General features: G+C 36.7%; 1 protein-coding gene across 3 annotated transcripts in view; it reads left to right on the top strand.

The window, feature by feature from the left end:
• The window catches only part of LOC124629563, a 61,883-nt gene that overhangs the window by 4,924 nt on the left and 32,223 nt on the right, over window positions 1–24,736 (top strand). The window contains exon 1 of one of the 3 annotated variants that reach the window (XM_047163008.1): window positions 21,808–22,363. The exons of the other annotated variants lie outside the window; for them this stretch is intronic. The gene's annotated coding sequence lies outside the window, so the exon portion shown is untranslated. Of the gene's footprint in view, window positions 1–21,807; window positions 22,364–24,736 lie in introns of those variants that run through there. 3 annotated transcript variants of the gene reach the window in all.

Below are 24,736 nucleotides of genomic sequence, written 5' to 3'. Positions count from 1 at the left end.
GTTTTGTTAGCCTTAAGAGAACACCAATATTGCGTGTTGATTCTAACATGCATTTATATTTGAGATGCATTGAGATGAATGGCAAGAGAATGTGATTTGTTTTAAAAATAAATTCACAGTTTTAATTATACTTTACCATATCTAATGTTTTTTAAACGTTACGCAAAATTAATATGTGTACATATAAGGAGCTACGTGCAACATTAAGCACGCAGGAGCAATAAATATGTGGCGATTAACAAACTCATGTGCTTACAAAATTATTCGCAAGAATATTTGAATTAAATGCCTCCGTGGAACTATACTATACATAGTACGTCTCCACCTTAACTGCCAGATTCCGTAAGATTTCGCCATGATACGACCAACAACTATGTATTTATGTAAAATTATTGTTGATATGCAATGTCTACATGTTGGGATAAGAACGAAATATGAACTTATCTTTATAGCGATCGAAGAACGTTAGGTTCCTCAGTTTCTCGACGGCTGCCTTCGCAATGCTTTATCTTCAGCTTTACATGCATACAAAGATGCAACTCCCTATGCACTAAAGAAAGCAAAGTGAAACTCGAAGATTTGCAATTGTTTACCTCTGCTGAACTCGAAAACGTTTTATTTTAATTAGAATTTATGATTGTTTATTATGAACCGATGTTTCCTTCGTGAAAGTATGTGCAGCTAGACTAGAAATGCTGATCACATTTCAGTCGCATGCTCTTACGTATAGGCGTTATTCTTTGCCTGGTTCCGAGTGCTTCGGCGCGGGAAGTTAAAAAATAACACGCCATTGTTCACAATTTTCTATTTTGCCAACAGTTTGCCGATGAACAATAATAGTATCTTGATCCCACGGCGAGACAATACGATGTGGGCCAAGCAGCTGACACAATTTAATTTGCACGGAACGCCACGACACCACTGGTGTATTAATTGTGCACTAAAGTAATATCTACTTTTTACTCCCACGCTTCCACCTGTGCGATGCGATCGTTTTTGCATCCATGTACGTAGAGGAGCTTGTTCTGTGTAAATAACTCATTTACATAAGGATGTGGGGGCCTCGCCACATAAAGAATTCGCACAGCATCTGCCACTGCACAGCTGTCGTGAATGTTGCAAGCAGCCACTTATTTCGGAGCTGTATAAAGAAACTTGTCTTAAATAATCGACAATATGATTTGTAATCCCATGTTTAAATGGAAGTAAGAATAGCATATCGTATGAAATGCAACCGTGTTTGTATTACTCATGTATTTTTATCTTGAATTGATTGCAGCATCAAATATCAACGGTTACGCAAGGCAGGTAACCTAGGCATCTAGAGGTTATGATTAAACTGAACATTTTGATACTACTTAATATTACTCTCACCACCTTGCTTTGCACCTTAATCCACTCCTACGAGTATTATGTTACTAATACTTTGTTCCCACACCTAAAGTTCCGAAACGAAAGTGCAGAACTTTCTTTGCAGAGTAATTTTGTTTTTGTAACTATAATAAAGAAAGATAAACGATTTTTTATAGCGTCTTAGGTCGCATGTTCAGAGTATAGCTGCTGTCGGTACCAGGGTACCAGGGACGAGGTTCGCGTGAATCGTCCCCTCACTACGATAGTTACATTTTGTATGTCTTGACAGCAACCCGAATTGCATTGCTAAGCTACGAATTTTGTATAATTTCTTTACGCTGTTAATGTTTTATGTAACTTTTATGATACATAGAATATTTTAGTGTGAGAATAGCTAGATCGGGAGATATTTTCCACACTTAAGCGAGTTGCTAATAGCTAATGTGAAATTCAGCCATCATGAGATGGCTGACAACTGGATGTCATACAATAAAGAATGATCTTTATTGTATGACATCCAGTTGTCGTATAAACTGAAGTTCTCATACAAGCCACTATATTTCAGTAAAAAATCGTATTAATTAATTAACGAATATCTTAAAATTATTCATAGCTATTTTTCAGGGCAATGATCATAGAGAATACATTGAATACATTGTTTCGTGTACACTCGATATTAAAATTGTATAAGGTACGTAACTACCGATCGCGTGCTTGTGGCAAAACCTATCTACCTAGTTGGCAATGTTCAATGTTCGGTCCCGTCAGCCAGTCTGTTTCAGAGACTTGCGAAATATTTGCTGCTCGCGAGTGCCGACCTCCACGGCAACCATTGTTAGTGTTCTGTACACTTAATCTATAAACATGTGCCATAGTGTATAGTGAAACAACAACGATGAAAAAAATCTTGTTTCCAAAAAAGAAAGTGAGGAAAACGGTGCGTGTTATAATGTAATGTAATAGATAACGTGTAGTGGTGCACTTAGCGAGAACATTGCACGGGTAAGCTAATCAGATACATCATCTCATATACCTTTGTACTTTATGTAGAAAGTCATGTTTTTTTTTTATTTTTACACTGAAACTGTGTTATCTTACCATTTTCTTGTACATAAACGGATACTTGCAAAGTATTGCGCATTAAACTTGAGCAAAAACTTAATTCGCCAACACACGAAAAGGTATAAACATGGTTTAATTTGTAACGTAGGAAAAAACTGGTAGCAGGAAAACAGTTTCAAAATATGTAATATGCATTTTTCTACCATATTTTGCCTGGAACCGTAGACGTGAAGCATACTACTGCTGTCTGTGACATACCGTCATCCATTCAGCTTGCGTCATTCGTTCGTTCTAGTCCAATCGCTTTTTTACCTTATTTCGATTACATCAACTAATTTCGCGTTACATCGATACCAGAAGCTCTGTGAAGATAGAAGAATTTCCATTAAAACGTAATGTTCAGTTTGCGCAACATCATAATAGCCTATTGACGGGTTAAGAAGTCTTCCATCTAATCAGATGCTTATCAGTTCTAACTGATATCGCAACTGACAGTATCTTCTTAATATCAAACAAGATGTTACAATCAATATTTTATTGTATTAACGATTCTCTTCAATACTTCTGCGCATCAAATTGCCTTTTAGAAAGACAAAGAAGTAGTGTTGAAATTGTTTGCTTGCTCGTCAATCAAAGTGTTTCTCAACGTTTGAGGAACGGATATTCAGTAACATAACCCTGTATTTGTCAGTAGACACTCGAAACTTTTCATCGCCAAAACATTTAATTGCGACGTCTACCAATCATGCCATTTAAACTCGGAGCGAGTTGCAGCCATCTTGAGGTCGATTACAGACCTTAAACACTTAATCACTGTCATTACGAATGCAACAACGGAAAAGTCTATAATATTCTTTCCTCTATATGGCTTCTGAGTTGAGGTTTCCTACGGCTAAATCGTAATCGTAGACTGTTACGTTTCATATCGATATGAATTTAAATCGATTTGAATTGGTGTGTAATCGATTGCTCATTTCTGGTGTGGTATACACTCATTAGAGGCCGTATCCAATGCAAAGATGAAAGCTTTGCCACTCATATTTCTTGCATGTCTGGGTGTATGACTACATTATTCGCATTTCAACGGTAATTAGTTACTTTCTCCAGTCCTATTACCGAACTGCTAATAGATTGTACTGACAGCAAAATTAATATTTTCGTTTTTAGATATGACCTTCGCCTAGGTCAGAACTGTTCTCACTTAAATATGAATGCTTAGCTGTCTCTTAAGAATTGTAATAATATAGTTCTTTGAAAACAGTTTGTGATAAGTAAATAGTTAAACACTTGCATCGTTGGTACCTATTTGCATTTGCAGTGCTTAGTTGTGTACAGATTATGCAAAAGCTAATGGAGACACCCTGTTTGTCCTGTGAATTAATATATTTTAATAGGATCTAATGGAATGTACTGAGGAGAACAGTAGAACTTGTAAGACGGACAGAGATCTTGATAATAAGTTTTTTCTTTTAAGTTTTTTATGAAAACATGTCTTTACCAACTTCATGCACGTGATGTAATTAATTACTGTAAGTATTATTAACATATTTTAAGTTATGGTATGAAGGTACTGTTTAACATTTCACATCGCTTGGCCACATAATAAAGAAATCTCATACTGATCAACAGTTAATTGATTTGAATTTATGTAGTTATAACGAGTAGTTTATGTAACTTAGAATTCCTAACTCACTTGTTGGGCTTGCCTGTACGTTTGAAACCCTACATTTGTTACGTACTCAAGGGCAGACATTACGCGGAAATGGAAACTGATTATTATTCAATATTAATCATTTACTTACCCTTTTAATATTTTTAAAACTTTGAAGCTATTTAAATTGACTTCAATTTTTTTCTTTGCCCTCATGCTATAGTAATTTTTGTTTTTAAAGTCTTAATAGTTTGTAAATTGTTCTGTAGATTGTTTTTTTTTTTTTCACTACAATTTTCGCAACTCCACTCGCCCCGCAGACTTTCTTTCAAACTCTCGGGATTGCTAATAATGATTATGTAAAATAATAAAGCGTATTCAATGATAATTTGCTATTTGCGATCCAATACCAATGTGCACATATGCGTACCAAATAACAAAACTGCTTTCTAAACGCAACCCGCATTTCCGTGTCGTCACGCTTGTTGCTCGCCGTTGTCACCGCAGACCAGCAACCACTAATATACAAATACCCTCCCAAGCTTAATTAACAGACTGACCAGCGTAATTACAATCCGATGCAACGTGTGTGTTTGTAGGCTTCGCTCACGTGCATTTTCTGAAGGGTGGCTAATTTCGGCAATAACCGAAGCCCCTATCCAATAGTCTGCATTGTGTGGATCTGTGAATTCACGCGGTAAGACCGCATGGTATTAGGCACTCCAAGCGCACGTGAGTGCTGTCACATTCTATGTTACGCACTGAATGGTTAGTCATAAACATGAATATGACAAAACGGTTTTATTTGAGGAATATTTCCCAATTTTATTTAGCTCCTTCTACACATTTTATGTTCTGTGGCAAATGGTCTGTACTTTGCAGAACGCATGGTTGGAATAGAAATTAATTTAGTCCCAACAAAAGGGTTTGAAAGGGTAAGGTCGCTGTTAAAAATACTAAACGCGACTGTTGGATAATATTTTAAGGGTAACGAGGCGTATATTTTTTTGCCGATTTTATTTAGGACCTGAAATGGAGGAAAGTGCCTTTGTGAAAAACGCATTTTTTATTATATTTGGTTGTAAACGGCGAGAACCTTGTGTATAATATGTGTCCTTCTATTTTATAAGTATCTAAACAAACTGACTTTTTGATTACCTTCCTACGTACAAGATACATTTGGCAATGCTTCGTTACGAAAGTCATTACTTAGGTATCATTTGTTTTTTTCGACCTCGAGACATAAAGCCTAGCTTATTTTGTTTTAGTTATTTCATTCTTCCCACGCATGTGTTTATTTAATAAAGTATTTGAAAATGCCAAGTTTGCTTACGAATGGTATGCTAAAGTATTTTATAATATTGTAAACGATGTATTGGTATTAAAACAAGGCATTGTCTTAACGAATAACAATTGTGATCGCAGTGGTGCCTGCTTGATAGTTATGTCTGATGAAGTCATTTATCCTGACGTTGGAGGGCTATACAAAGTACTGACAAACCAGTCTTTTAATGCTGTCATGGGAATTTTACCGAGAATGCTGAATTAAATACACTTTAAATTAGAATAAAGATCATTTGTACAGTATTTGACCGTAGGTCCCATCTCCTTTTCCACCTTCGGACTCCAATTTAATCTCTTCCAAACATTGGATGAGCCTTAAATTAGTTCTAAAATGTTCTTTGTTATTAAGTAATTCATGAACCTTACCAGTTTTTAGGAATTGGTTTTAAGTAACATTTTGTATAAATGTAACTAAATCACGTATGAAGACATTATTTCTGACGATGCAATAGTTCTTCTGAGAATAAAATCAGTTAAGTTCGAAAAAGAAAGAAAACACTTCAAGAGTCGGTGCAGGTATAATACCTACATATAAAATCAACTCTGTGAATGTTGTTTTTGTTGATATGTAATCAAAAATATCTTTCTCCTTTAACACCAAAATAAAACATGGATATCGTATATTCTGTTTATACACTCTCAAGCGAATTGATAAGGTCGATAAGTAATGTCATAAGATAACTTACGAAAAGATAACCCACAGATATTCAATAACACTCATAATGGAGTTTGTCATAATGAATAGCTAAACCGGTATACACAACAATGGGTTAAATAATAAACCATTATGCAACTTACAAATGATTTTATCTCGATCATCAGCATCGCCGATGATTTTTTAAAGCTTGTGGCACATTATAGCAGCACCGCAACAGCACGGCTGCAGCACGGCGTCGCCTCGAATTAAGACTACGGCGAGCGGACAGCGCGCCAACCACGCGCTGTCCGCTCGCCGTCCGCTCGCCGTCGGCGCGCCGGCCGCGCGCCGGCCGCGAGGTGTAAGCTTGCTGTCACCGCAAACTCAATATTATTTTAAGACGATTATGATTGATGTTATGATTGTCGCTGCCGGCTCGGAGTCGGCGCGCAATTAGCACGCCGTCGGCGCGCTGTATGCATGAGGACCGCTCGCTTGCAGCACGCGGGCGGCGAGTCGAGTTGTGTGGAAGCGGCAAGCACGCTGACTGCTCGCCGTTGGCTTTTTCATATTGACATTACGAAATATATTATAATATACACGATTTAATGCTCTAAATTGAATGACAACTTAAATGCTGGTGTGGAGCCGTGCTGTTGCCGTGCTGCTGTAATGTGCCACGTCCTTAATGGACACTGGTTGTGCTACCAAAAATATCTTCTTGCCGATAATATCTCTGAAGTAGATTTGATCAGTTTCAGCATTTCGTGATTCGAAAGACCATCACTCATAGTGAATGTCGGTTAATATCGTTAATAGCTATAATTTATTTTATTTCTATCACTGCAATTCCGATTATGTCTGTTTATTTCTAACATAATAATGACATTAGAATACCCATTGTATTTTCTTGATATATTTATTCTTTTATTGTATATATAAAAGACATTCTTAGTGCGCAGGTACCGCCTTTTTCCTTTTATAGATTAATTTACAACCTGAGACACTAGATAAATTCTCATTTCTTTGACTCCATTAATTTTGTGTCGCCCGCGCTAATGCTTTTTTACCACACCAAGCAAAACTGGGTCTTTAAGCCTTATTATAAAGATATCTACTAGAAACACTAGCTTTAGAGATTTCAATAGAAAATGACTTACGGTGTTGATTAGCCTTTCCTTTACGACTGGCCCCGTTTCCGATTACTTGCAGTTGACTCATCCAATGCCTATGAGACTGAAAAAGTTTCTTCGATTACACGTGCAGATTAGAAACTATTCCATCGTATAAATAGGTGTACTAATTGCAGTCTTCCTATCAACATCTTACCTAATGATGTTGCCGTGCTAGTTTAAGTAGAAACCTTTGAAGATCTAGATTGCTCTATTTTTGCTCAAGTTGATCTTGACTCGAACAAATTAGCCGGCTTGGCTGTAGCTGGACTTGTGTAACCAATATGCATCAAGGTGTGTACCTACCCAGCGGTTTTCTAATGTGATATCGGCGATCGCGTCCGGTCCGGGTTTCATTTCGCCGAGCCGACTCCAATGCTACTGTGTTGTGACCAGTTTTTAAATAGGACACTTGCCACTGTTGTTATTATATTGCGATAAACCGATGAATACCTTTTAGATATGTATAATAATATAATAGGGCGTCTTCTAACCTTTACTCCGAATATTTCTCAGAAAGTGGTTGAATTGTTATGACCAAATCGATCAATTTAGATCGATTTACGACTGTCTAATTTGCGGTTTGTATTGTTGATAAATATTGATAGAAACCGTATTGAAATTGAAGAACTTTCAAAATACAAGTTGACATTCCCGATCGAGATTCTTAGAATTAGTGCTTGAACGATCGAATAGAGAAATCAACTAAGTGTCACCATAAGCCTAGTTAGTTATACCTGCCTACCACTCTGTCAGACAGACTTGATGGCGTGAATGTTTCGTTCTATTTTACTCTGACGAAATATTTAGACTGGTATACACAATTCAAAGTTACCTGGTCATACTACACCTTTCAATGTTATATTAACACTGTTATTAATATTAATAACTGTGGACGGTCGGCAGTAAAATAACGTTTTGACTTCTCTTATATCCTGTCATAATGAACAGCGTGTTGAGTGCTTGAAATAATACAAATTATTTTAAACCTTCGTTGTAGAACTGTTGAACGAAAAGTCACGAATAGCGAAAAACTAATGAAAGTGAAATGTTTGAAGGAACATCTAATAGTGCAAATATTTAGACCAATGGTTTATGAAACTAGTTCGCCACTTAATTTGGTCCAACGATGCTCATAAACAGTGTCAATTATTTTCGTAGTTCGTGACAAAGGTGATTACATATTTTGTTATGGAATAGGCGACATGACACGTCATTAACCTATTTATGGGACGGATAGTGGGTCGCGTTTTCACGAAGCCCCACCTGGCGGATCCCTGAGTATGACCAACCCTTTTGTAGCACGCGAAACAGGGGCGGGAGCTTCAGAACAATAGGAAAACTACTGCATTACCTTTTCTGCAGCTAACTTTTATGCTGATTGGGTCTTGCAGTAATCGTGTACCCAATACAGCCTTTCTGTGAATATCAGATAAGGGAAAAAAGGGAACAATTAGGTAATAATATCGTTCTCCAAAAACTCAGATTGACAACTTGCTGTTGCAGTTTCTTTATATCAAAGAATATGTTGAATTCACAATACCTGCTTCGAAAAAAATCATGTGGGTTAAACTTTTCAGCCAACAACTAATTGATGGAAAGTGTTTTCTGCGCAGAAAGCCACAGTAAACTTGAGTGAAAAAAAAATGCACATCGCTTGATTGACAGGCGCTGCAATAGACGTTTTTTACTGAACGCGACGCGCTCTACTTACCCACTCAACGCCGTACGCTAATTTTAAGACAAATTCGTGACAATTATCCGTAACGTTGGTAGCAATTTGAAAAACGTGACAATCACATTTATGGTCGATTTGTATCAAGTCTTATTAGCTCCATACTGGCTAGTGCAGTATCATTTTTGTGTCATGTGCAAATATCCAAAGCTTTCGCTGTGTTATATAACTTTCCCTATAACAAACGCAACTTAATTATGTGCACACGAGCGCACATTAATGCTCACGACTTGATCGCTAATGCCAATTTAGTTGATATTATCGTGTTGCGGTGCATATTATGTGTGTGTTACCAAATCCTATTGTCTCTCAGTTCTGTAATTTATAATCTTCCATTTATCGCTTTTGATTGGTAAATTATGCTTTCTTATTTGCTGGTCTCCTTTTATTAATGTAGCGAATTTTACGTCTACTCTTAGTATACCACAGGACATAAGTAATGACTCGTCCTTTCATCTATTCATCTTTAGTCTCCTTCAATGTAGTTATATTATTATATATATGTGGGATAACTATGAATAGCTGCGCTGTTTCATGGAAAATCACAGTGGATCTCTAAGCCTCGGATTTCTACTGTAATACAATCATATTATGAGGAAGATAAAAACCAATGTGGTTTCTCTACACCGCAGACTCGGAAGTACTCAACAGAAATGCAGTATCAATAAAATTATTCTTTTATAGCCAGCATATGGTCGGCAGAGTAAGACATAAGCTTTCAAAATTGCCTTTAACCACATCGCTAGGTATCGTATCGATTTCTTTTCGATGTTCCGGTCCAATTTCACTTGGGTATCGATTGAAGTGTTATAATCTGTATAACTTTTGTGTATATGTTCATATGTAGCCTCCGGCAGCAATTTGCTTGTTACAGATGATTTATCGTTTGGTATTTTATAATCGATATTAAAGGAGAAAGCGATGGCACCGGAAAGTAATCCTTTGCCATAGTTCACGGCTTTCATCAATCAGAGGCCATAGACAGGATTGCCTACATAGAGAACCAGTTTATTTCCGATCCGACTAGACGTGTTTGTTTAATTTAACGAGTCATTTTAATAAATATTGAAATGACTTCTCGCTAAGATGATTTCTCGATTATGATGGGGACACAATTCGTTAGGCACGTTTCTAAATTTGAAAGTAGTATTGGTACGTGTGCAGTTGTTTACTTTTTGCAGTGTTTCTATTCTACTAAAACAGGTAATTCATGCTTGCTGAATGTCTTTAATTAATGTTTAATGTCATGGTTTTCAATCACAAATAAATCTAACATTGTATAATGTACATACATGAACACATGGTGGTATGATCTCGACACATCATTAGCTATCAAATAAATTATTCGTATGAATCGTGACGTACTTTCGTAATAGGTACGCGTTAAACGTCTGTCACGTACAATATCTCGGACGGCGTCGGATTTTAATCGGCGAAAGTAGTTGTGTTGCGTGTTGCGCGTGCGCAGAAGTTTGATCGTCGCCGCGCTCGCGTCACAAGAATGGAAACGCAGAAGGTCTACTTCTAATAATATTAATTGAGGATAATAAATGAAGTCACCCGGCTTGTAGGCCAACTCTTTTATGGAATTTAAAATTGTTGCTAAGTAACAGGTGTTCAAATAGATTCAAACATACTCATGTAAAACGAGATCTAGATTATTTTGTCTTTCTCTCATGTCCTTGCGTACTTCGGGATATTTAAAAGGTACCTATAACTAGCGATAAAACGTGCAAACTAAACCAAAACTAAAATTGGACCATGTATCTACCTACCTAAAAATATGGGATAAAAGCTGGTCCTTCTTTTCCTACGTTTTGTTTCAAACCATGCTATTGGTATGGTTAAAAGCGTCATTTTGTAGTATCCGACGCAATAAATGTCAGCAATTTGCCTTTCCTAGTGTTAAACAAGTGTTTCCTTTTAAGTTACTTCCAGTAGAAATTGAATATGTCTATGTAACGGAGTGAAGTGCATTTAAGAGAAACGTACAAAAAAGTGTACCTAAAAGCTCCTATTTTTATAATCAAGAGCTATCTTCTTTCACTATAGCAAAAGAAGGTGCTATTTTTGCTTAATTATCTTTTGTTATATCATTAAGTCGTTACGTTAAATGATTAAATGTGATAGAATGCGTTTCATTTAAAATTAAAATGCAATTTAAATATTGCAATCACTCAAATTGTTAAGAAATGTGAGGCATTACGTTTGGGTGAACTATTTCGGGGCCAAATATATAATTTGTCCTGATTTATTCGATGCTGTAAGTCATTACGCGATCAAACTGCGTCTATCTGTTTTGCGAGTCGAAATCGCTAACGCGCTTTCATTACCACATTTACACAATTGAACATTGTCAGTACGAATTTCGAAATTAGATCGTTGTTAAATTGCTTTTCGTCATATGATTTAGTAAATAACCGTCAAAACTGACAGGTGTGTTATACAGAGACATAATAACATAAATTTTGATTCCATGTTACGTCTACTCCCATTGACAGTAATTGTGTTATTATGTGCCTGTGCCTATCTAACTTATACATAATAACAATTTATGTACTTACAAATAATTTTTGCTATAGCAGACTTTGTATGGCGTGACTACCAGGCATTCATTTAATTAATGAAATAGCAATTTTGATGAAGCCTCACCTAATTTTGTCAAACGCTCTAATTTATAGAGAGTGGTCCAAATGTAAGTCGTTTAATTACCCCTGGAGACAATGAATTGGCCAGTTCCTGTATTATAAGGCTTGAGGTTAATAACGGCTCCCGTTGTGATCGCAGACGTCATACGATTACTCTCGCTTCTTTCGACTCCGACACAACCGGGTTACCGTGTCACTTTCTTCGTCTTCCGCCACTGATTGTATCAATACATATATGTTGCATTATGCAAAATATATTTAAATCAGTTTACGACACAACATACGCTAACAAGTCACTAGTCTGTCTTGTGGAAAATGTCACTCGTAATCCAGTAGATCGTTGACCTAACGTAGTTTATACAATGCTCGAAAGATGTTGTTGCTAAATGAAAGCGCATGAGGTTTTGCAGTAGAAAAGCACTTAAGAAATAAGCAAGGGAAGTATAATCGAGAGTGCGATCTACTCAGGCTAAAGACATAAATAATACTAACATCCCGTTCTTAAAGTTATCGGATGTGTTGGTCTCGCTAAATATATCTGCTCACCAACTGTTTCATTAGTTAATTAGCAAGGCAGACACGTTTCGTTTGTTTTAATCACGTTTTGATGACTTATAAAAACTTTCTTCATAAGTGCATTGTCAAATTTCTCTTTGCAAGAGCGCGTGTCAGTCACTTGGTAGTCGACACAATGGCCAAATTAGTGTTTCCATCTGCTATTGTTAACACCCACGTCAAGATCTTCTATAATTACAGCTCATTTGCCTGAATGTGAAATTTAGCTAAGGAGATGGATCTAGCAAGCAGGTTTTAATAGAGGAGCATTTTCGGATTCGTGATTTGGTATCTGTCTATCAATACCTGTGTTATATGCTTTCAAATATTCTTCATCATATATAGAACTGCATACACGAGGAATTTCATTGAAAATATGAATAGGTTTAAAATACGTCTGCTAAGACTTCTCCGCGTCTCTTACCTCGATTAACCTGTCGTAATGATCACGTAACATAGCTTGTCCTTTGCCATCGTGATTTAAACCTTCAACCTTGCGTGGACGCCGTTTAAACTTGACCCAGCTGAACTTCTATATCCAGCTAATGATTGGCGTTGTATAGACTGTAAATGTTTTTTTAATAGTCGTTATCCAAAGTCTTCAATCATTTGAGAATTACACAACTGACATCTGCATGATTCAATGACTTTAGGATTGTATTTAAAGAACTTTCATACTAACAGATGACAAAAGAGAAATAAGTATCTTCTTTATCATTATTAAGTGTGAAGTAAATAGGTAGATCATTTTACTAAGAATATAAGTAATTGTTTACGGCTTGTCGCTTTTTTGAACCGAATAATAATCATTTCAAGCCCCGTGACTGGTGTCAAAATACTTGCTACGCTTGAGGTTGTACTTATTTTTGTAGTTAAAAAGCGTGACGGACATGTGTGTACAATCATATTCTGTAATGGAAAACAAACATTAATCTTTTTATTTTAAATCGGTTAATTGCTTAATCCTGAGTCTCCTCTGGGAGTGTCTGCTTTTAAAAGCTGCTTCCTGTATTTTCCTCGTATTTAATCGTCCACTGGTGATTTTTTATATTATGGTTATTTCTAAACTGCTGGCCGGAAGGATAACCTCTTCTTATTAGTCTAAACCTTGTACATTACCGTTTAATGGCATTGTTTTTATAATGTTATAACATTATTTAAGGTTCTGCTTTACCCACGAATTAACCTTAGCTGTCGCAATATCCACATACTCATTATAATTATTATTCGAGTCGAATTGTAGAGAATGTCGTTGCAATTGCAAGCATTATGTGTGTCAATGCTAATAACAAATAGCATACACCCACTTTACGCTTAAACTTAAGGTTAAAGTTTAGGTGTGCGATTTGAAAGCCTTTGATGATCTCATCACTTAGTACGTATGTGTCTCATCACAAAGGGTTCGGGTTGTAGACTAGTAACCCTATCGATGTGTAGGATTGGCTGTCACACCCACCTGTTCGGTAATGGCGACAATGTTCCGATAACCAAAGCTATAGCCAGGTCATTCAACGATGGGAAGTGCCTGTGTTCGGCAGTATGTAAAACACATATACCAAAGTAATAATTTATCCACAGACCAGCACAAAACTTTTACGAAGTACCTACTTGTCTGGAGGTTTTGCATAAAAACTTTCTCGTTTAAATGCTGCACTTTAGTAAAGACTTCAAATACCAATATAGGTTGGTTTAACATTCAGTTCATTCCTTTTACAGAATGAAAAGCAAACATTTGTTACATGCTAGCTGTCCTTAATGGAAGCGTTACATTACCATACAAGTTTCAGGCTTCTGTTACAATTGTTCGAATAGGTTGACATGACCGAGATTTTTGGAAACATTTTCTTTGTGTATAAAAGTGTCATGTTTCTCCATAGCTTTCACATTATTGTTATATCATTGGCGCCCCATGAGTTCCCATAAAAACAGGGAAAGTATGCAATCTACGTGCCGCTGGAGGCGGCCTGCCGCCGTCACGCCCATCCTACGCCGACTGTGGTCCGAAAGAAAGTGAAATTATGTTTTACTGGACATCTCAGTCTTGCATAATATTCCGAGGGTGGACGTTGAAATATTGCTTTTTATATGAGTTTTACTTGTCGGATCGCGGGGTCAAAGCCAAACACAATCTATAAGCTGCTTATCTGCCCGCACAAGAAGTTGAAAGTCTACAGCTAAATCTAAGGAAAAGCTGTGTAAGCTTAAGTCTCATGTGAATAAACCCAGTAGAAGTTTAAGTTAGCTTTAGAACACCTCAAGTTCAGTAGTGTTTCAATCGGTGAGCTGATGGAAGGGCACAAATTACACCTTCACGGTCGGATGGAGTGCGCCCTCGTGCTCGAGGTTAGTAATTCGCACGTGCACCATTAGAAAAAGTCAACAAAAAGCATCACGATACCTGGTTGTTATTACAAGGAAGTAATTACCATGCCGCGGGCAAGTTGTTTGACCCCAACTTTGAGAAATACTTGCTATTGAGAATGATCGGGGCTCCAAGGTGATACGAGTAGTTATGCTCAATTTGGTGTCGAGTTTTCTATGTATGTGATTATGTAGTCTATTATATTCAAAATGAATTCGTATTTCCGAGTCTCCTAGTTATACCACGTATGTATTTCTAAGGGTTATTTTTTTGTTCTAACCAAACCTAGGAATAGGAATCTTGATTATTCGATATCGTTATTTCAGTAATAAATAGATTTGATATTCTCATAATCCTAAACCTAAGACTTCTATAACCATAAAGCTGAGAATTTAATAAAATCAGAATCATAACATTTATACCTTCAATGTGGTATACTATCTCCGAACATTCTACGAAGGTTTACACGAAATTATCGTAATATTCGTAGGCGGTGACGTTGGTGGCTGGTACCGATGCGCCATAATTCACAATGCCATCAGATAACCTCACGACGATGACTGCTTTCGTCAAATATTGATTGTCTCGTGAAGACCCAGCTTTACCAACCACACGGAACAATAAACACGACCAACGCAGCTCGATGAGCATTGACAGTTGATGAGTGGCACCAGCGTGGGATCGAGCAACACAGACAGCCAATCGTGGACTGCTAATGTGCTAATTACCATTCCATATTGTATTCTGAAATCTATTGTCGGTTTTCATTATTCAGCTGACGTAGACGCTGTGTAATTTTTCTTCACGTAGGCTTATTGTTGGATTTTCTTTACATTTTTTTTCTGCTTCATTAGTCTTCGCTCGGCTTGTGGAAGCTAACATATTTCTTCTACGTTATTAAACTTTCTTCTGTTTTTATATTCTCAATACATATTTTAAGTTTCAGTAAAAAATCACGGATGATGTTGCTACGTAACATCTTTTTACGCCTAAGAGGCACACCTACGTCCTAATTACACAGGCAATACTAAGACACGCGATGTCACGTAGACACAGCTCTAGTAAAAACACGGAAATGGCGTCTATTCTACTTAATAGGTAATGATAGCATGAACCTGCTACGTAATAGGTACTATGATTTTAAAGGAATCTTGAACCAGGCCAATGTTAGTTCAACACTATTTTACGTAAACCTAAAGGAAAAGGAACTTAAAACGTGAAGGTAACGCTTCAGCTATCCCGGCGAAGTGCCAAGATTCAATTTTCGTCCAAGTATTCTCCACTTTGAATCGCAAATTAGGGCTGAAAATGGCTTTAGGTATTTCTTAAAACATATAAAATATTAAATAGACATACCTAGTTTGTTGTAAACATAACTTGCAGGCACATAACCATAACAATGTGTGACATCGTTATCTCGTACAACAATACGTGTTTAAGAAAATAATTGCTTCCTACATCTTCCTTTCAAGCTAACCGTGTCCGGTAGCAATGAATTCGTGTAGCGACTCTCTTAATGAGACAAGCTCCGAATGTAAATGCACGTACACGTAACTAATAGCTGGCAGATTTTCACGCATCATTCATGTTACATGTTGGCTAATAGTGGTCAACTATGTTGGTTTCTTGGTTGATTTCACGTAATAAGTGCAAACGCAATTATCTGAAACTGGAGCATAACTGCTTAACAAATGTCCGCTGATGGATTGAATACCGTTGCTTCAGCGACGACAGGTGAGCACGCAGCAAAGTGCACAGATATGCCTATTTAGGTAACGAGAAGATTGGTTTGCGTAAACGCAAAATAAATTGAATTTAAATGAACATTTAAATAAGCTAATGCCAAACCAGGAAATATACTTTTCACTATCGACCAGTGATTAAAACTCTTGGTCCGAAAATTAATCTCTTCAACAATTATTGTTCCAGCAAATTCGTTTCAGTATACAATTGTCTGACAGCTGAGACATTTGCAAACACTAGTACATTTCATTGTGTTATTTAACGCCGCCACGCCGGGTTTGAATATCATGAGGTTGCCACATCCAGTATCCAGATAAGGATTACAAATCGGCTTCAGTTCTCGTCTCCACCAAAAACTCTGTAAACTTTTTTAAACACTGATTGTTTCAAGTTTAGCAAGTTTTCTTTTGATTGTGCTCTACAATTGTGTCAATAATGGCACAATTGTGTGACGCATGAGCGAATTGCTTTATTTACATTATGTTTGGATAAATGGAAAGAGTATTATTATTTCACTATTCTGTCGGGTAATAAGTACAAAGGCATGTGAGCAGATGTAAGCGATGCTTGAGCATTACGTAAAATGAGAAGTATAACAATGATTTTATCTAATCTAACAAAAGACGAGCTACATAAGTTCGGCGGCGGTGTTCTTACTGACAAATTACACAATCTAATTGCTCGTGATGTAAGTTTTTGTTTGACGGCGTAATTGTACGTTCTCAATATCATCAAAAAAATATATGGAAATAATGTTGATTAATTGAGGCCTCGCCCATATCATCGATACCAGTCATCACCACATCACTTGTTAAGCAGTTATGTTAACTACCTTTTGCTCTTCAGTATAGAAGATCGATTGAATTTAAAATACAATGATTTATTGCTGCTCTTCGGTCTCAACTATGATTTGGAAATTAACATTTTTATACTTAGTGGACCAATTTCCTTAATTAGATCTGAGATCTCGCTAATTTTTACGTTCAACTGTTTTTAGTCATCTAGGTCATTACGGATTTCCTACTATAGTATCTTGTTTAAGCCATCTGCCTAGGCTTTTTCCATTATTTAAGGCTTTGATAACTTTGCAGAACAAAATGTATTTTTGAGCTATACAAAGCTGTGCTCGACATTTGGTCGAGGTATCATGTCGACACAGTCCGTCCATCATCAAAGATGATGAAATGAATATGAATCTCAATTTTGCCCTGTCATTCGGCGTTCTAAAGAATGTGTTACAATATCATGTACAAATAATTACTTCCTACAATGGACTGGCCCCGTTTTTAATCAACTGAAAATTAAAATATTATTGGAGATGTATCTGATATTGCACAAAAGTTACCTAATATTTTAATTCCGATTAGATTGTAAAACTGATATTTAACGATTTACTGATTCGTCACCGTGAGGCAACTATTTTCTCGAAGGGTTAACAACTCCTGCTCATTTTATTAACCTGTTCCCTATGCATATTCAAAGTCTGTTTCTCATTAATAAACAATGTCGTGCATCAAAGGAGCGATTCCAAGGATCGTTACATTTTAAACTTACACATGTTATCTGTAATGAAATAAATGTAATATTATGAGAACTCACAGGAACTCCATAGTAATTTATTACCGTAGCAAAAAGTCTAGCGTTGAGTCATCTTGACCTTATGTATTTTTTACTTCCTAGCTAGTTTCAACTGAAAAAAAAAAACGCCTTAATTTGAAGCCAGAAGTAGTACGATGGCGTCATTGATAAATATGATTTTGAAATGTTTGTTATGATTGAAGTTACGTTACTTGTATTGTGATTTGTGTCGTATGAAGAGTCGTCGTGACGCTAGGATGTTTGCAGTTTTGCATTACAAATAAAGAGTGTTCGTGCGCAGTGCACATCGTTAGCCGTCAGGTCACTGGCTGCCTGTCAATTGTGTTCAACATTGTCAATTCAACTCATTGCCTCCATGGCTGTGGTAATAGTGCTGTGCGCACTTTTAAACATAGTAACAATCGGCTGTCCCGTGATACGCTGCGGTTTGATTGGATTTCAATTGAGTTGAGGCCGCACCATCTGACACCTACTTATTGATTCTTAGATGTATGATTTTACACAATAAAAACCTTCGTAAACGTGAACACAGTCATGAGATAATATTACAATTTTGTATACCTATGGTATATGGTATATTATCGAATTTTCTTCGTGTATCTTCTGGCATATTTTAAGATCGGTGTTTGTCCAAGACTGTTTGAGAAAAAAAAAGTTCTCTCGGCACGTTAGAGATATGAATTTCAAATCTTACTCTCCATTAGCAAGTCAACGTCATTAATATTCATTATAATTATTCGACTGGATCCAAGCGAAAGAGGCTATTGTGTTAATCAGACTTATGTAAATAATCTTTTTGTGCACTCGTTTCATCTCGTATGTTTGGAATAAAAATAGCGAATAACGTGCCCAGCTTAACCATGTAAGGCATGCAAGCACCTGTTATTAAGTCAAAAGTAGAAGTAATTACGAAGACCATCAATTATCAACTAGAATAGTATTTTTCCTTTAAATAAACGATCGATCAAAAGGTTAAAGAAGCTTTAATAGGCAAGTCGTGGGACTACAAGGATCGCTAAGTTAATTCGCAGCTTTCAAAATAACACCAGAGGCAGTTGTCGATTAAAAAAATTCATCGTAACCGGTCGGACGGCATTCAATGACATTTACATTAATGTTAACAAACTGGACGAGTCACCTCTGCCTCGGGATGTAAAAAGAAAGTAGTTAATCTCGCACTTCTACGAGCTGATACTTCATACGTTAGAATATGTTTAGATAGGATAAAATAACCTTACTATAGCAGAAATACAAAATTTCCCATTTGAAGCAATATTGAATTGTTCTTCCTTCCGGTTATTATTTCATTTCCAAATACCAATCTATGTTTCACAATTTATTCCGGATTCAATTCCAAAAGTCATTTGCTTCGTAATAAAAAGTTTGCTTAGATACATCCTTCCCCAAAAAGTTTGTTTTGTTTTGGTCATTATGTAGGCGGAAAATTGTTATAGTCAGAGACATTAAATTCTCCACTTGAGGTTTGATTACGTGAATGCCAAATTCGGTTAATTAGTCATCAATATAAAACTAAAACGATGTGACTTTTAAATACCCTAGTAGATTTAATTTCTTCGGACCGTATAGAGAATTATGGCCACTGTCCAAATTAAGTGAAGACCAGGATGATTTCTCGGGTCAAAAGCCTCCAATTTACACTAGGAATTATAACTTGGTTGGAAGGATATAATAAGACAAGCTATTAATTCCGAACCTCTAGTTCTACTAGTCTACCAAGAAACCGAACTTCTGCTAAGTTGACCGTTTAGCCTCCGCCTACACATATCGATTGCCACAAAGCGATCATTTAATGAAAATAATGATCAAATAAATTGTCGTCTTTATACGCAAGCAGGGTGTAAATGCTGATGCAATGTGGAACCACTCCACCTGGCAAATCCAGTTAAGGTCCTGTGTCGTCAGTCTCAGTTTTATTGTCATTTTGCATAACAAACCCACTTGACGATAAAATCTTAATAAATCCGGTGGCCGTTATTTCAAAAAGTTGTTTTGTTGCCGGTTTTATGTTTTCACTAGCTTTTGCCCGCGACTTCGTTCGCGTGGAATAGTGACTTCCGGCAGATTTGTGTGTAATGACACCATTGCGCGATTAACGCCATCTATCTACGGAGCATAGGAACAGCTCGACATTTGACCAATAGATGGCACTGCATGTCCGTAATAAATTTTATTTTTTTTAATAAAAACTATCCTATGTCCTTTCTCAAGTTTCAAACTATGTCTATACCAAATTTCACACAAATCGGTTCAGTAGTTTAGGCGTGAAGAAAAGACAGACAGACAGACAGAAAGACAGACAGACAGACAGACAGACAGACAGAGTTACTTTCGTATTTATAATATTAGTTTGGATTTGAGGCGAATTGAAGCTGTCACGATATTGTCACGTATATCTTCCGCCATTGAGAACAAGGTGATCTGAAATAGTCACATGTAACCAAATCTTATCTTTCGTCAATATTTGTTCTAACCGGATCTTGTCTCCGGAACTGTCGGTACGAAGTTAGATAGCTAACTTGCTAACTGAGCAAGTTCTGTTTACCTTGATGTCTGTACAAACTTATGCCGTTGCATTTATTAACATTAAGCAGAACTTTGACTCTTATTATATGCGATGTGTTATAAATACTGATAAAAAAGAAATGTATTATGCTTTAGAAACATTTCATGAGTGTTTGAAAGTCGTGAAATGTTTCTAAAACGGCTCGGTTTTTCAGTTGTTTCTAGTAAGTACTCACAGGCCTCTTGTTTAATCATCTATTACATCCATAATCGGCGTAGCGACTAAGAGAAATGTGGCGTACAGATCAAATTCACAACATTGTTACTATTGTAGATTATTCGCATATCTGTCTCATCACGCTCCAGCGAATGTTGTTGGAGAAAACTTTGATGTTTTATGTGTTTTCGTACATATCCGCGTCCATTGACGACCCGACGCCAGTTGACGCAACGGTCATAACGACTAATTTATGTATATTAAATATGATACGATTGAGTTTATATAGTATTCAGAAGTTGGGTAATTGACCGCTTGTAAGCAGGATATGACCAGATTGTGCCTTTCCCTCATATTTAATAAAATCTGATTTTTGATGATTACGTTGCATGCAGTAAATTATGATTTTATTAATAAGAAATAACAAGAGCTGAAACAACAGTAAGTAACAATATTGAAAATAATTTCTTATCCACAACCTTCGATACATTATACTCTGATTGAACAGTCATTGTTAAAACAACAATAATTCTACATTGTCCCTATTGACACTTTGTTGACGTCAATTTGTTTCTATGAGACATTATTAACGTTGTCAGCTGTTTTCATGAACGGCTATGTATTACTAAGTAACTAATTCGCAAAAATATCTTATCAAAATTAATCACAATGTAAATATTAAATTATCTGTCAATGGTATGCGTTATCATTAGCACCAAGAAACAATAACATTGAGTGGTAATGAGCCACAATAGCTTGTTACTGTTAAGCTTCTCGCAAAGTCATAATGGCTTAATTAGATAAGGATCACATATTAAGGAGTTCTTGGAGTGAGTTTTCATACAGTCAAACAAAGTGCAATAAACTACAATCGTGCACATACGTATTGTATACAGGAGGCACGTCTAGTCTCGCGAAACGTGACGTGAGTCGGCCTTGGCGGTCGGACTCCAATCGGCAAACGTCGTTAGCATTCGATATTTGCTTTTATCTCTGTTACACTCAATGACTGCGCTGCTCAATCTGTCTCGATTTTCCACACGCAACATTCGAGGAAACCAACCCAGCTGACACAAGCGCTGTCAAGAATTCTTACCTTATTCCAAGCACTGTAAGATTCATATCCGCATGCACGAAATGAGCGGTTATGGGCTTGTGACTCTGGTACGTCATAATCGTTCTTTCTCTTTTTTCCGAGCTCGCACTACTGCCTTCTAGCCAGTACGGTAAAAGCTTTGAAGAGACACGGACTGTCACGTAGTGACGTTAAGATGAACCCGTAACCGAACCCGAGCATATCGAATAATTGACGACGTGATCTGTTACGATTGCAGTAATAACTGTCCATTCCAATCATATTAAAGTGCCTTAAGTGATTAGATTAATCGATTAAATACGTAAAATATAACAAAGTTTGACAAACTTCAAAACGGCGAGTATTGTTTTCAAAACATATGATTAGCGACATGTCACCAAAGGAGTTGTGACTGAAACAGGGAGCGTTGACAATTAAATTGTGAGTGCGTGTGTTGGATACGGCCCAGTGAATCGCCGGGCCCATCTCGTGTGTCTTCAGTGTTAAGTTACAGCTCGCGGTATCATTTCTATTGAGGAGCAAGTGACTGATGGAGAATTATTGTGCTTGTATAAGGAAGGTGGCTGTGAAGAGCGGGCGTCATGCTGGCCCGCCAGCTTGTGTCTAGTGTTCGCAGACTCCGGCAAAACGGCGGCTACGGAGACAGCCCCGGTACTCGCACCACAGGTTCGCTTTCTTTACACAAACGTTTACTTAATACTTGTTTACTGGCAAACGTTGATTTTCTAACTTTTGAATAATTGCTTGTCAAATACTACAGTGTTCGGTCGTGCATATTCAACAATTTATGAACAAGTTTCCAAGGTAAATTGTGAAGGGATTAACAGTTAAGCTGTTAGATTGATAATGCGCACGGGTGCTGAACTGAAATTGCTAGTTTGAAAAAGAATCGTCAAGTATAGTGATTAGCTTGTTAATAAAACTAGTGAGCATTGTGAAAACCTAACTCTGATTACACCTATCCTATACGTTATCTTTGACGATGATAAGAACTTGGCTGGCTATATCTAATACTAATGCTAAAACTAATGTTTCCCAGTATAATTTATTTCATTTTAAACAAAATAGAGATGTAAAAAGCCTCAATATTGTCATACACATGAATTTTACACCAAAAGTTGTAACAAGGCTTCATTTAGTCACCGGCGAAGTTAGCATGAGTCACACTAGAAAGTAGTTTCCGTAATTATTGTCTGCTGTATGTACGCGCTTTAAGCGGTTTTTATAGGAATAACCGCCATAGTATTGAACACGAATACTTACATACAAATATTGGATATTAAATTCTCCAATATTGATGTGTTTATTTGGGTACATAGCACTAGAGTGTCTCTTTCTATATTCTGTTCTTTTTCTGTATGTAGTTATCTTATACTAAGATGACAGGTGTTTAAACTTGGCCTTTATTTGGGACTGATGATAAAGAATTCAAAAATTATTAGAAAAAGTGAGATTTGCATTTTTTTGTCGTTATCCTCCGCTATTCAATTTATATACGCTTACTTTATTACCTATTGAATTTCAAATCGTGTTTATGATAATCATTTCTTTAATTTGTCCGTGTCCGCATAACTAATTGTCGGCTCGTGCATGAACTTTGTCTAAACATTTGATCCTTGACATGTCGGCACACATAACCATATATTTTAAAGGTGAACCACCTGCATTCCGATTGCTTTTAAAACGTTTCAATAAGATCACGTCATGAATTGAGGTTGCATGCCCATGAGCTCACAATTTATCTGTATTGAAGTACAGTCGAGAATGATCTGGGTCCTGATTCTGCTAATTTACAAACGCTACGCCGGTTTCAACAGTATGCTTGTCATTTGAGGCCACTGGCTTTCCACTAATTCGCCATTGAACTGTCATTGAGCTACAATAAAATAATGTATCAAACTAGAACTCGATAAAAAAAGAAACTTGTGTATTCCAACAAAAGTAATACCTACTAAAACTATTCTATGTAGGTATCAAGCATCATCCGATTTTGAAAACCAATTCGTCATTTCCGCAATTTCGATGTTTTGTCAGCTGTCGGACATGGAAATCATCTCATTAAAATTACTGCGACCCTAAAAGAATTAAAACACTTCTTTCATATTAAAGAAATACACCTATGACCACAGGATTTCCTTTATTTCGAAGAGATATACTCAGTGAGATATAGACAGAAAATCAGTAACTTCCGTTGCTCTAGATAGGGGCTTCTACCAGTGCACTGTAACTAGATAGTTGCTGTACTGGCAGTATTGTGATAGAATCTTCTTGGCCCTCCATGATTCTTTGGCAATAGGCCGGAAAGACGTAAGATCTCAAGTCATTTCGCACTTGGCTTGCCTTTAACAGTCATTACCTTACTTATTCAAAACGCAGTATTGTTTGGCATTACATAAGTCACTATTACCCACAGAATGTAGGTTAGAGGACAGCCGAGTTTTCCAAAACAAAAATTTACGACTACGAAATGGTGGACATTAGTGGTTGGATAAAGTAAGCTAAGGTACTTAACAACATCACGCATTATGTTTCAATGACGAATTTTGGTAATTTACGATTTATTTTTGTGCCTCGTTAATGCTGAAAGATGATTTCGTGATCTCGTGGTCTTTGGCAATCAAATCATTTAGACATTCTATTAAAATTACAATTCACACGTGAACTAGTCACGCTTGTTCATCTAGTTGATGGTCTCAATTTTAAATTGAATTTCCCAGTATAACAATTTATAAACCAAGCTCAACATAAGATCTACTTGACATAATAAAAAATCGTGGTTCAGCTAGAGGCCTCGCCAATCGAGAATAAAGCAAAAAATCCCCCTAAAAACATTTTAATTGGTGGCGAAATAGTACCCAACTCAACCCAGTAGTTTTCGTAATTAACTCGTTCAAATAGACATCTGGTTGGTACTACGAAACCCTCGTTTGATGACGTTACCCGTTGCTACAGAACACTTAATTGGTGTACGAATTTAGTTCGGCCTTCTGTCCTACATATGTATAAGAGTAATTCATTGTCCTAATTTACCTGCAGACG

The sequence above is a fragment of the Helicoverpa zea genome, chromosome 4 (assembly GCF_022581195.2).
Source record: "Helicoverpa zea isolate HzStark_Cry1AcR chromosome 4, ilHelZeax1.1, whole genome shotgun sequence".
Lineage (NCBI taxonomy): Eukaryota > Metazoa > Arthropoda > Insecta > Lepidoptera > Noctuidae > Helicoverpa > Helicoverpa zea.
This window is presented reverse-complemented; position numbering and strand designations above follow the sequence as displayed.